General features: G+C 41.6%; 1 protein-coding gene across 12 annotated transcripts in view; it reads left to right on the forward strand.

Moving 5' to 3' along the window:
- dab1a (DAB adaptor protein 1a) overlaps nt 1-14,653 on the forward strand; it is a 190,932-nt gene that overhangs the window by 100,140 nt on the left and 76,139 nt on the right. For 5 of the 12 annotated variants that reach the window (XM_044198270.1, XM_044198274.1, XM_044198272.1 and 2 more), the window contains exon 1: nt 13,968-14,230. The gene's annotated coding sequence lies outside the window, so the exon portion shown is untranslated. Of the gene's footprint in view, nt 1-5,155; nt 5,213-13,966; nt 14,231-14,653 lie in introns of those variants that run through there. The other 7 variants (XM_044198278.1, XM_044198273.1, XM_044198277.1 and 4 more) reach the window with 3 other exon arrangements.

Genomic DNA, 14,653 nt, shown 5'->3' on the forward strand with positions numbered 1-14,653 from the left:
AATGGCTGAAGCATATCCACCTAAACCCTGCTCTCTTAAACAGTCCCTAAACCCATTACACCACTATTCATCTCTCAATTGAAGTGTGCCACCGCTGTGTCTCTGCCTGTCTCCTGGTGGTTTTAGACTTGTTTGATGGAATCAGATGCTTCTGTGAAGATTCAATTAAAATGCCGTTGCCTTTCTTAACTATTTCTCATCGCTCGCATGTCTCCTGCCAGTCTTTTAAAGTGATTACACACAATTATTTCATTTAGATGTCAGGAAGTAGTGCCATCATCATCAGACAGTAATCAGGTTGTGGTGGAGCAGTAGGAGACAGAAAGCGACAGCTCCTCTCATTCTCTTTCATTAAAGATGGAGAAGAACATTGCTGAGTGTTTTCGCGTCTCTTTTTTATTTTCCTCCCATTTTTCACAATGTGGCACACTTTTAGAAATGCAGAAAAAGACACTTTTGTACCCCCTGCAAGCTGCTCTCATCTCTGCTAATGAATGAAATCCATTTCTGGATCTCTTTCTGAGAGACGGGTGAAGATGAGGGATTGAGTGAGACACAAAGGAAGAGCAGGCCTCCTGTTGTCTCCTGGACAGAGTCAAATAGAACGGAAAGAGAAAGGCGAGATCACACAGACAGCCTTCTGGCTATACTTTACAGTAGGGAGCAGTTATAATCCTGTTCTTTTGTAATGTAATTCAAATTGATGCTGACATATGACATAGACACTTGAACAATATGATTCACTTCCTTTTTTTCTTTTTTAATACAATGTACAATGTACGTAAACATTATTTATAAAAGGGTACAATGGAATGCAACATTATGCAACTATTTTACCTTAAAATAACAGCTTCAAAATCAATTTGATGATACACTGACTTGTAATAGGGAGAATGGTCTTGATAAGTCTTGTGTTGCTAGACTTGCTTGATGTTTGGCTGTGTTAGCAAAGTTGTCGACTCGCTAGTTTTTGATCATCATCAGCCAAGTCAGCCCATTTCGACAGAGGTTTAGCCGCAAGCATGTTATATCCATGTGCTACCCTGTCAGTCAATATGGTTCTTTGGCTTCTGACGTCATCTTTGCCGGTTCCAAATCCTTCAGCTTGTTAACAAATGCATGTACAGCAGTCCATTGGGGGGGAATTGCGCTCCGAAACTGTAGGGGTCCTAAGTCGCAAAAGATAACAATTCTTTCATAATAGGGTTTTCACATTCTTACTACTTAACATTCAGAAAAAATTTAAACAAATACAAAGACGTATTTTCTTTATGTTCTGCTATGTCGGTCAGCAGGAGTCCATGAGTTGAGCTGCTTGTAATTCTGGTCTGTGTTTCTGTTGGTGCTCCAGTATACTGTCCTTGAGGAGCAGAATATGCTATAGGAGCTCCAATGGAACTAAGGTATGGTAACAGAGCTAGCACAGTAGCTGCTGGGGCTCTGTGTTGTGATAACAGGCTTGGCAGGGAGGGACACACACAGCATAATGAACAACCCACCGCCCACTGCAGCACACGGTGTACACACAAACAGACATTTACACACGCGCACCCACGTACAAACTCAGAAACACACATGCGCTCATATAAAGTGCATGTTCTTCTATAATCCCATCTTTGTTGTATTATTTTTATACAACATCATAATCAACAATACATGTACACATGAAAGTGCACACACACCATTATGAGGGAGCCCAGCCCTCTGCAGCACATGCTTGGTTGCTTAGCCGAGGCCATGCTGACTGCATGTCTTACAGCAGCATCAGTATGCTACGAACATGGTCCTGTGTCTACACCACTCTCCTCTCCCTCCCTGCGTCCGCCTCTCCTGTATGCCTCCCTCTCAGTTCTCTGTCTTACCTCCATCACTCTCTCTATGCTTACTTAGCTCTGGTGATCCCTCCATTCCTGATCTCTCCCTCTTTTAGCATAAGAGCCAGATTTGTGCTGGTTATGACTACAGAGCTGTTGTGTATTCATCTCTTTACTATTTTCAGCATCCTTATGTGTGTGTGTTTCCTTGTACTCCCTCATATTTCACTTCTCTCTCCACTTCATCCCTCCCTGGTCTCCCTCCTTCACCACTTCTTTGCATCACTGCTGGCTGTGCTTTTGGGTTTTCGAGTCCAAGTGGGGAGAAGCATGCTAGGCTAATTATACCATTAGGATCCAGCCATATTGGCTAATGTTGTTTTCCTGCTTCTCCTCTCTGTTGTATTGTAACCAGGGGACGGTCCCATTAATTGCCCCGCTGATGGCTGTCATCATCCACACCCCTCTATGTCCGACACAGAGGGGTAGAGTGTGTGTGTTTGTGCGTGTGTGAGTCTCAGCAGGTGTCTGATGGGAGGGTGCTCAAGTGTGGAGGACTCATCATGGGTTATTAGGAGCATGCAGGGGGGCCATCAAGCATGAGAGATGGAGAGATGGAGGCGGCAGAGAGATGAAGAGAGAGAGAGAGAAAGATGGTTAAGAGAGAATCATTCCTAAAGCAAAGTAGTGCTGGTCCTAAAGTGTGGCTTCAAAAGAGACTCATTGAGTTTCCTCTCCTCTCCTCTTGCTCCTCAATATGCTTTTTTTTTTTTTGGCATTTTGGATAAACTTTTGTTGCCATAAATAATATATTTTGAGACAATGAACTTCATGAAGTTAGGGGATTTCCATGAAACAGTTTTAAAAAATAATGGTCAAAATTGAATCAGCAGAAGCAGAGAGATCCTGACACTAGTCCCTAATGTGGGTCAAGTTCTTAAAATGCAGTCCTACACTTCCCATAATGCAACTCTGTAGCATCACCCACATTTTTCAAACTCCACAACCACAGTTTGTATCGCAGGCTTTCTGTTATAAATTTGTAGTCCCCCACCCCTAGCTAAGATAACCCTGCTGACACATCGTCAGGGTCATTTTCTCAGGTGCTCAGCTTCTTCCCAAACCACAGAAGACAGCATACAAGTCTTTTCACTGGCTCAGCAGTACCACCCATGACTAGTAAATTGTGACATTAAAAAAATGGAGTGCTCCCTTTAAATAAATGTAATTTCTGTCATTGAAATGTTTGTGGGATGAGTGAGTGGTATCATATGGCATTTAGTGACAGGCTTCAGATGGCTTTACACACACACACATACAGTACACATACAGTACACACACTGGTCTCTCTCATTTGCCACTTTTAATTTCCTCCAAAGCATTCTCACAGCACATGAAAGCAGATAAGGATAAAGGATAAGAATCTAGACAGCCTTGTACGCCATGATTAATTCATTTCATATTCTGCTTGCCTAGAATGAATGTGCAGTTAATATTTAATATTCCTACGCTTTTTCACATGATTGCAACATGATTATGAGAGGGACACATGGTGGGTGTGAGAGAGAGGGCAAGAGAGACAGTGTGAAAGAGAGGCGGTGAAATCACACATTTTGTAAATTGCATTGTTAATGCTATTTGTGCTTACCAGTAATGCGAATGTGATGTTTAAGTAATTGAAATTGAAAACAAAATTAGATTGAACGAGACAATTAAAGAGACAGGAGATGACTGGAGAAGGGAAGGACTAGAAGGAGAGCCGCAGCATTACCATCTGTAGTTCAGTGTGGGGGGTGAAATGTGTGCTGACACAGTTTGTTGTTGTGCATATAAGCAGCACATGAATAAACACAGACTGCACCTCTAGCTTTATTTTCATGCTGTATGGAACAAGAATTAATTTTTCTCATTTATGAAACACAGCAGTGAAGAGCTACATAGTATTTGCAGTATGTACATTAAGCTCTCCCGCCTGGAAACATGCAGCATAAAGAAAAGGTGTATAGGAACAGGGAGAAAGAAAGGAGAGAGAGAGAGGAGACATATTCCATATCACATCATAATGCAACCCTTGAAATGTTATTATTGTTCATAATTGGAGCCTTTAATAAGAATGCTGTGAGGTCATGGTGTATTAATGGTGTGTATTATAATAATTTACCAGATTCAAAAGCACACACACACACACACACACACACTTTGCTGCCCCCCTTTGAAAGCTCATGTGGCAATTATACTTTTGTGAAGATACACGTAAATGCCTCTGCAGAGTTACGTTGAGGAGGGACTTATGTTTGCAGAGGCTGGCAGTGGAGCTGACTCGCATGCTGTACCTCCCAAATCTCCACAACATATTGCTTGTGGCCCAGCAGGTCAAAAACAAGCTGATTGGTTGATCCAACTTCCCTTTGGGAGACAAGCTTGAAATGAAACATTGGAACTGAACTGAATGCGTTAACTTGTACTTTAAAATCCGTACAAGTATAAAACAGCCACCACAACTTCTCCAAATGACACCAAATCTTTGTTCACAGATGGAGAAGCGTGTTCCTGCCTTTACACACACACACTGCAGACAGTGTCGTGTTGTAGTAGTATTGTGGAGGTGATATGAAGGAAGAGCCATATGACTGATGGAGAAGTTAATTAGAGGCCAGGCCAGTCATCCCCACCTTCTGACCCATTTCCACCCATCCCATCATCCCCCTCTACGTCTCCCCTTATCTGTCATTCACAGTTCCACCACTGCTGATTAGCTAATTCTGAGCCATACATTATGTCTGCAGCTGTACCCTTTTCTCTGTACAATGCAGCTCGGCTTTTTTCACCACCACAAAGAGAGGGATGGCTGTTCGTTCCCACCATGTCTCCAATTAGATGCCCTTCTATTCATCCTTCTGTCATTTCTCCCTCTTTTCTCTATCCTCTTGTTTCTCTCGTCTGCCGGTGTTGGAAGCAGGTTGTAAAACAGGCTGCCTTATCCAATTGGAGACAAGCCCTGTGGTCACCGTAGTTTTGTTACTGAGGCAGAGTCACATTAGCCTCTTTAGTCTGCCTGTATGTGTGCATGCGTGTGGCCCTGTGTGCGTACGCATGCTTATGTGTGTGTCTGTGTGTGTTTTGAGGCTGTGTGTGACATTAGCCTCGCAGTCACAGGTAATGATCTCATCTTCCTGCTGGTGACAAGAATTACACACACACACACACACACTGAGAGGGAAAGATGGGGAGCAGAGATTGGTATTGTAATGGTACTCTAATAGGTTACCTGACAAGTGCTTTTTCTTAATGCTATGCCCCCCCTCTGTCCCTCCCCATTTCTCCCTCACTCTCTCCTCCAGGTGCATTTTCCTTCTTTGAGGAGCAGTGATATGGACACCAGGTGTGGTGACGTCCAGGTATGTATTCAACAAACACATCATCTGTTGAATAATGCTGTCCTGTCATCACATCATAACCTGCTATTTGTTCTGCCAGTTCTATCTTTTGTTCAGCTGCTGTTAACCAATCTATGGCTGTGTCCGAAAACACTCCTTATTTACTATACAGTGCACCATTTTTACCATTTTATTTGAGTGTGATTTTTATGCACTATATAGTGCCCTCAAAAATCCCCACAATGGAATTAATAAAGAACTTTCTGCTAACGATCAAACAGGGCAATGTGTTGCATTTTATAGATGCAGAGATTACCTTCATGCGACTCTACACCTGTCAGTGATGACACAAAATGACGATGATTCATAAGTGTCATAAATCTCAATTTACTGCTCACAAGTAAGCTATTGAGTGTCTGTTATATAGGGAGTAGTGAAAGGGTGAATGAGGCAGTGATTTTTGGATACATCTCAAATCAGCAAATGGTGATTGAGCGAATAGAATAGATTAGAATAGAAACTCGTAAGATACACAGCAGCCATCTCCACACATCACATTAATCACTCAAAAACCTGAGTGGATGTACACTGAGACGATGGCAAAGCAAACCAGGGGGTGCTGAGGCAACACAAAAAAACAAGGAGTGCTGCAAACTCTGCTCCAAGTATGTGGTTTTGAACCTGTTGAAAATTAATGGGGAAAAAATGCTAATTTTGTATTACCCCCTGCTTTAATTCTGCATTGTCAGATTAAACCATATCTTTAGCATTTTGATTTGGTATTGTTTTGGGAGGCCACAACACGAAAAAAGATTGTTTCTTCCTGAATCCTACAGCCTACAACTACATCTGATATGGTTTCAACTGGCTATTGAATTCAACATTTGTTTATAGCTTTAAATCCTGCAGCCCATCCACCTGCTATCATATCTCTGTTTTGTTTTGTTTTTTAGCCCCCCCACAGACACACAATGATGCTCTTATGTTCCTGGCTCTCTATTTTTCTATTTATACCCACTGAGATGAGCAATGAGCCCCAGGCAGCCCTCACTCACCAACCCGGGCACACGTAGACACACACCGACACAGAAACACACTTTCTCTTTCAAACACACACACACACATGCTGTGAGTTAAGGCTGAGGTGGAGGTTAGCGGGTTTCATCAACAGTGTGTCTGACCATATGAACTAATGTAATTTAGTTAGCTGTATTATCAAGCCTCAGAAAGCACACAGGACTGGAGTTCCTGCTGTGTCCTTGCTTAGGGAAAATCTACTCTAAAAAAACCATCAACATCTGTTATTCCTGTGATATTGCTCATTCTAGGTTTGTAAACATGAAAGTGTGATAAACAAGAGAGTCAAGGCCGTCTTAGAGTCATCAAGAGACACATCCCAAAGCGTAACACTGTGACAGTAATTGGGGTGATTTTATGAGGCCATCGGCTTTTCAGTTGGTAGCTGTTATCAAAGCAATGAAATTAAATATTTTTTGGAATGTAAAAGCTTAAGTAAGTTTTATATGAATCCATAAAGTTACTTGACTTTTTTCCTGAATCACTGACAAAGAAACAGCACGAGAGAATTTGTGCAGGTTAATACCGATATCTGTTTTGAAGTTAATTTTTAAGCTTTAATTAACTCCAGCAATCCAAAAAAAAAAAAAAAAACCCAATTTGCAGCGAGCCATTAATCTGCTTGTTTTTTGAGACCTCAACTAAAACTTGAGTTTATCACATTAAATGCATGCCTGCACTCATACACCTGCACATACCTAGACATACATGCTGGCACACAGAGAGCTGGAGTACTGCTGTGTAACTGAACCAGTTAAAAATGAATGAAGACAACATCCATGAGAAACAGCCCATCTTGCATTATTTACAATATTGAGAATACACTGAAACTATGTCAGCTTGACTTGTTCCACCTCCTCTGGCCTCTTTTCCCCTTTCACCTTCTTCCAGTACTACCATCACCCCCTCTCCTCCCACCCAATACACACACACACACACTTCCTCCCCTCACCCCTCCCATTGAGTGATTCGCAGAGTTTACCAGAGGTTGAGCAGGGTCAGTATCATAACTCCTCAGTCCAGTGGAGCAGAGGGTAGTCAGGAGGAATATCGTGTACAGCAGATCCTCTTATCAACTCTTCAATTCACACTGATGTATGATCTTTGTATTTGACTTTTATACACTTGATGCATTTCTCCATAGATAAGTGTACATGTACTGGCTGTCTGCAGTAAGGATTTGTCTCTGGGAGCATGAGGGTTGGTCTTAACTCGCAGTTTGAACAGTTGCTTTAATAGGATGTAGATATTGGAAGAAATTGTGTGAAATTATAGGGTGCAGTGGATTATTTAATGGTAAATGGATGAATATCTCTGTGATTGTAGAGGTCCATTTAAATTGAGTCTATGGCTGTTGCATGATTGATATGCTTGTACAACAAAGTAATACCTGGCTTATTATAGTTATATTACAGGTCTCTCAATCCATTCTTGTGTCCTATGATGTGTTTGACATGATATCTAACACCTTTATAAAAAAACATGCAAGAACAGGGAACACAGAAAGATCCATGATGTAGATTTCTCGTATTTTTCTCTATGGTGAGGATGGTGACTTGGCTGATGAGAGAAGGATGTTCCAAGCTTCATCGTGGGAACAATGCTTCATGCCCAAGCAACACTATTGTCTAGAGTACAGAGGCTATTGAATCAGCTGGGAAAAACTTATCTTAATGGATCTCACAACATCAAGTGTGCAGCCCATCTCAACCACGAGAGATATTGTCTGCGTTTGTGTTCTTCAAGACGGCACGGGGCGTTCTCCACAAGGATCAACTTGGTGTTGTTAGATTTTAGAAATGTCTCACAGTAGTCAAGCTTCCATTCAGATGTAACACAAATTTTAACAGAATTTCCAGAAAATCGGCAAAAGAAAATGCAAATGAATATGCGTTTTCATTCACTACTGTAATGCGACTATTAGGAGTTGGCACCAAGATAAACAGCTGGTTACACTAATTCTCCAGTCGGGGACAATTAAACTGTTGAAGAGGTGGGCACAACGAAATTGCAGTTAAAAGAGTGGCAAAATATGTAGAAAACGTGATGGAAATATGCCAGTTATGTTTGTTACATGTATGACTTTGCCGAAGGTTACAGTCTCCTAACTGGTCCACACAGACCTGCCGTCATTCTTCGTCTTTAAGTCACATGCTTCATGCACGTCATGACTGATTCGCTACCTTTGAGTCTAAGTCTGTTTCCATTGCACTTAGTTGCATTTTGTTTTTATCGGTACACCAACGTTTCCACCTCAGCCAGGCTTAAAAACGTTTTTGCGATGTTTCGACTTTATTTTGAATTTCTGGTATTTCCACTAAGGTTTTTTAGGCTCAAATTGGAAATGCACATAAAGCAGGTGGATGGAAACACACTTAGTGTTGCAGTACCTCAGTATAGTCTTTATTTCCACATGATTTAGAATGCCTGTGTTTTATGTGGAAGTAATTTATAGTTCTTGGAAATCCTGAATCCCCGTCAACTCCGTGGGCTCTGCTTTGTCACAGCCTGTACTCTGACCACCATGTGGAAGGACAGAAGAGAAAGAACATAATTTCCTTATTCAGAGATTTCACATAGACATATTGTGTAGTGACCACATGTCGCAGGTAGTGTCTACTCTAAAGTTGTTTTGGCACAAAAATGAATAAAGAAAGTGTGTTCAAAAAAGGCAACAAAAACTCTAAGAAACATCTACACACATGCTTATCTTATATGTGGGATATGTACATAGATAGTAAATGTGGCAGGGTTAGGACACTGTTTGACCAGAGGGACCTACAAATAACAAAACATAATTTTTAATCATTTTATGTAATACTTACTAAGACAAACACGCCTCCTTTTGTAACATTAAATGTTTAATTCTTGAGTAATTTAAGGCAGTGGGCCTTCACTGTTTAATCAAGCTGTAGATTATTCCACCTCACTGCAAGCTTGTTTTCATCTTGCACCAGCTAATGCAAACGCACAAAATGAGTAAATAAATACATAAATAAAGCAAAGCTACAAAATTGTCACTGGCAAACAAAAACGCAAGGAAAATTAGAGCTTCACTGACAATTTGTTTCTTGAAAAAAATCAACAGTTGCTAATGTTGCTGCTAATGTTATCACCACTGCCTCCTGTCACCTCCAGTAAGACCCTGTTAATTTATTTCTGCTAATAACCTACTTTAATTACTTCTCAGACACAAATTATGTTCCTATTATGATACATGTACACATTCACAAAATACTTTAGACTTAGTTTAGATTAATGTATTTATGATTGTTTTGTCTCATTTTTTTAAAATTAACAAACAAATGTTTTTTCTGTGCCACACCAGAACTTGCTATGTTTACAACTTACAAGAAGCTATATGGCTGTTCTGCATTATAGTCTATGTAAAACCACTGAACTGGGATCAATACGTTATCACATTACTATTAAACTATCTCAAAAGTAATCTTTTAAAAACTTACTGGTGCTGTATTGACGTGTGTGAAACAGCTGATGTTTTTTAGAGTGGTGCAGGCTGTCAGGGCTGATAGAGTACAATGAGTTCAGACTGGCAGCAGGGCTCACAGCGACGCTCACACAGAGGTAGGATTAGATACCCTTTACTCTGTTCTAAGGGGAAACTGTGTGATGTCTACATATGCATAAAACTTGTTAATGAAATATGATGAAATATGATGGATCCTCCCAGAGGTAAAAACCCTCAAAGTTACACATCCTGATGAAAGCATAAATATGTGTGACATTTCAACAGAGCATATCTTTATATCTAACCCCCTGAGGGTTTACACACACACACACACACACACACACACCCCTTCCCTCTACCTTAACCAAATACACACAAGTCAACCTGTCACTTATATTTAAGTTGTCATCATCCTCAGGAGTTTCTCCCTTTCCATTTCTGTCTCTTTTTCACTTTATTTACATATGAGAATGCAATAAGAATGGCCTGTCACATTGTCAACACTCAACTCAAAACTCCTCTGCATGTGTGTGCACATACAGAGTTTTCAGATTCAATATATTTTCTCTGTCGTAAACCATATCTCCTCATCTCAACGTGCTCTTTTACTCTCTTCACATCTGTCAGGCACTTGATATCCTGATATATCTGAGTTATTGAAGAGTGGCGTGCTTTGATAGCTACAGTTATGCTGTGATTTTTCGTCCTGCCTTCCCTCTCACAACACCCTGATGTTTGTAGGTAAATAAGCAGTGTGGGGGATAGTAGGTGAGACAGGTCACTGTGTACTTGTTTGTGCATTTGGGTCAAAGCAAATCTCATTCCTGTCTGGATGCGTCTCTCAAATTCACCTCCAGACGTATTGACGCCTTTTCAGAGGAGACATTTCATTTACATCAACTAATGTTTGATTACAATGTCATGTGACTACAGTATGCCACATTTGAATATAGTATGGAGGGATGAGATCTGGAGCACACAGTTATAGTTAAAGTTTTTAAGGAGGTGCAGCAACCAACATTTTGCCAACATCATGTCTTCATCAGAGCAAGAGGAGGCAGTGGCAGTGAAGATGTTTAAATTGCTAATAGCTGCATCTTGTGGGATAGACAGGTCCTGGGCATTTCTTATATATCCAGCCAATGCCATACACAGCATTTATAAATATACATCATAAAAACATACAATTAAAAACATAATTGAAAATTAGATAAAATTATCTTTTTATTTAGTCCCTATGGTTCAGTTGTGTTCAGTGTGTAAAATTGTTAAAAAGTATTTTACCAGTTGCAGTTGGATGTTATTTGTTGTTGTCCCTGCGACCTGGTGTGTATCTTGCCCTTAAAACAAGGATTGCTATTTCACCTAGAACCTACAATATGTATGTGATGGCGCATCATTATATTGCATTATGTATGCAAAACATGGATGGACCGCCACCCTGATATGTTTGAAAAGATTAAACGCTACTATATTTACAAATTGAACACGAGTGAAACATATGGACCAAAATAAAAAGATGAATTCATCTTGGTTACTATGATGTATATTTATGTATGCTATGGCAGAGAACCTACGCCCAGAACCTGTCTAGGCATTTTAAATGTTTTTACTGCCACTGGCTCTTATCACTCTGATGAAGACCTGCACCTTTTTAAAAAGTTTGAACTATAACCATGTGGTTCAGATCTCAAGCCCTCAAATCCCGTCTCATTTTCTTCTCTGTTGAGACACCGAGTTGGCATAATTTCTATCCAGAGATTCCCTCATCCATACGAACATGTTTTAATACTTTTTACCATAAATCTGATGTATGTGCAGTTTGAAGATTGTTGGTGAACATGTTACATGGTACATAGCTTAAGGTTTTAATCAGGCTTACTGTATGTCCAGTGACTGTCAGAGACCCTCCTACTGTACTGTACTGCCACTACTGTTGCTCAGCAGTGCCGAGCTGTGCTCAGGCAATTAGAGAGCTGCCTTTGTTGCCTTTAACGAGTTTGACCCGTTTTGCTGATAATACATGCACACATACATTTCCATTCTTTCTCCTTTCCTCTGTTTTTCTCTCCCTGTCTGTCCCTATCTTTTTCTTTTTTTCATTCTCAATCTCTCTCCCTGTCCCTTTCTGTGCGTATGTGTGTATTAGAGGAATCCTAATCCTGTGAAAAATATTTTGTAATATTTATTTTTTAACAGTACGAGGACGCTGACCTTCACGTTCTCACCGGAGATCATATCCATCTGGACATTCCCATGGATTACCCTAAAGAACTGTGTGTATGTGTGTGTGTGTGTCTGTAGAAAGGGGTATGTGTTTATGTGTGTGTGTTCCTGCGATTACATCTACTCAGGTGTGTTTCTATGTGGCTGCTGTGTGTGTGTGAGAGGAAAGAGAGAAAGCTAGCTGCTGGCTTACCCACATGAGCATCCAGGAGTTATCTGTTCAGTCAAGCTGAGACAGACAGACAGACTGTGAGAGAGAAGAGGAAGGTGAGTGAGGGAGGCAGATACTGAGGGAGGGAGATATAGGAAAAAGGGCAGAGATACTGAAGTGTGGGAGGGAGATAGACAGGAGGGCTCTGCACAGATAGAGAAGGTAAACTACAGCTATACTTAGGTAGGAAAACAGAGCAGGGAAGGAAGAGAAGATGGGAGGAGAGAGTGGAGGGGATGCAGGACAGGAATGATGGTGGGTAGGGCAGAGTCGTGAGGTGATGTGGTTCAGAACGAAAGAAGGGGAGAGAAGTTTATGGAGAAACGTGAGGTTGATGAGATGGAGAAATAAGGATTTAAATAAGGTAAAAATGCATAGGAGTAGATTTATGTACGGTAGGGATGATACGTATAGGTGAAACCCAGTGCAGTGCCAAAACCAAGTCTGAAGGTCTCTTCCTGATCCACAATATGTATCTCTTGATAGCCCTATAGAGTCTAATGTGTTCTCCCTACAAGGTTATGATTCTCTAGCCTAAATATGTTCATTCTTCCTATTGGATGGTGAACTGTAAATCTAACCTACAGTCACATTGGAACTAACAGGTCAAATCCGGTGCATTCTACAGGGAAATAAGTCGATATCTTCTTCTACGCTTAAGACAAGAGCTATTATCAGTGGCCTTATGGTTGCCTGGGTAACGGCCCCATCTGCCTGCCCAGCTGTCCTTCCTCCCAGACAGGAGAGACAGATAGGGAGACAGTGAAGTGAACTATGGCTAAGGAACATAGAGGTCAACTCCATTTCTAGGGCAGCAAGTGACCCCTGTGTGACTGCTGCAGTGTCCTGCCTTTCACCTGTTACCCACATGAACTTTAGTTGGAAGACTGCTATGTGTCTTTGCAGAAATCAAAAGAAGAATTATGTCCACGCCAACGACCGTGACAGCAGCACACATCTGGAGAGGATGATGATCTGAGGCAAGGAAGTAGAGGATTAAAGGGGTTAAGGCTTAAGGAAGAATGGAGGAGGCAAGAAACGCTAAATGCTATGGTTCAGTGAGGTTAGCATAGTTGCAGTTGTCAGTCTTATGCTGATTAATCAATAAACAACAGTAAGGAAATGGTATTTTCTACATTATGTCTTTAAAAAAAAAAGTTTTCTTAGTTCCAAAAACTTACAGTAAGTGTGCTCCCACTCAGAGTAAGAAGGTTAGACACCATGGTGAGTTTGCCAAGTCCATGACTCACACACACACACACATACACACACGATTCAGGCTGCACGACTTACCTGCGGGTGGTTAACCAATCAATAGTCTATGCTGAATGACTGAGCTACAGCATGACGACTGCTTGCGTGCATTCATGACTTGATGTTTTGTCAGAATTACTAGAAAAACAGTGAGTGTCTGATGACGGTGAACTTTGGACGGTACAGTCATCCTTTAAGAGCCTCTAAACTACAACTAACACACTTTGGCGCTGATGGCATTTCTTCCATAACTTTTTATTTCAAACCTAAATTCACCCATCAGCCCCTCCTTCTTTCTTTCTTCTTTCATCTTTTCTTGCTCATTATAATTTTGTTAATATACATTTTCCAAATCCTGCACCATCACCCAGTGCTTTTCTTCTTCTCCTCCTCACCCCCCTCCACTCCCACTCCTTGAAAGCTGGAAATCAGGACAGTTCAGCAGTGGAGGGGTTAAGTGTAACTCAGCCTTGTGATTGGCTGCCGGCCGGCGGTCTGAACCAGCCTACAGAAAGAGGTAACCAGGCAACCTCGGAGAGGGAGAGAGAGGGAGAGGAAAGGAGAGGGGGCAGAAGAGCAAGGAGGGGAAAAAAACGCGCTGAAAGAAGCCTGGCATAGTTTTGTGGGGATTGTGGAAAAAGATGTAACGAAGCTTGCAAGCGCTCTCCCCGGGATGGAAAACTGGATTAAACACACTGTGGATGTCTGAATAAACCAGGAGGAGATACACGGGAATGAATGGATTCTAAAGCCTTTTCACAAAATGGGAACTAACTGTGCTCATTTTCGCTGTAGTGCAAAGGTAAGTGCGCCAATGTAAAGTGTCTGAACGGATGCAGCACAAGTGGCGAATTTGGTCCCGGTCCTGTGCACAGGGTCCACCAAGTGTGTACTTTCAGATCAGTGTGTGATAAGTTAGTGTTTTCGGACCTTAGAGGAGCCTGTAGAGTCAGTGTGCTCTGCTCCTATCACTGCAATGCATTATCTATTGCTGCTGCTAGTGCATCGGGATTTTAGTGTGTGTGCGCGCGCGCGCGTGTGTGTTGGGCGGGTGTTGGGGAGTGACCCCCCTCACTGAAGCATAGTGGTGAGGGGCTGAGTGTGTGTTTGTGTGTGATGTTAGGCGGGAGGAAAGACAGTGGTTTGCTGCATTTGGCATGTGTCTCCCCGGTGTGTGCAGCTGTTTCCCTAGGCGCCCTTCCATCCGAGACTCAGCACCAGATTG

This window comes from Siniperca chuatsi, linkage group LG6 (genome assembly GCF_020085105.1).
Source record: "Siniperca chuatsi isolate FFG_IHB_CAS linkage group LG6, ASM2008510v1, whole genome shotgun sequence".
Taxonomy (NCBI): domain Eukaryota; kingdom Metazoa; phylum Chordata; class Actinopteri; order Centrarchiformes; family Sinipercidae; genus Siniperca; species Siniperca chuatsi.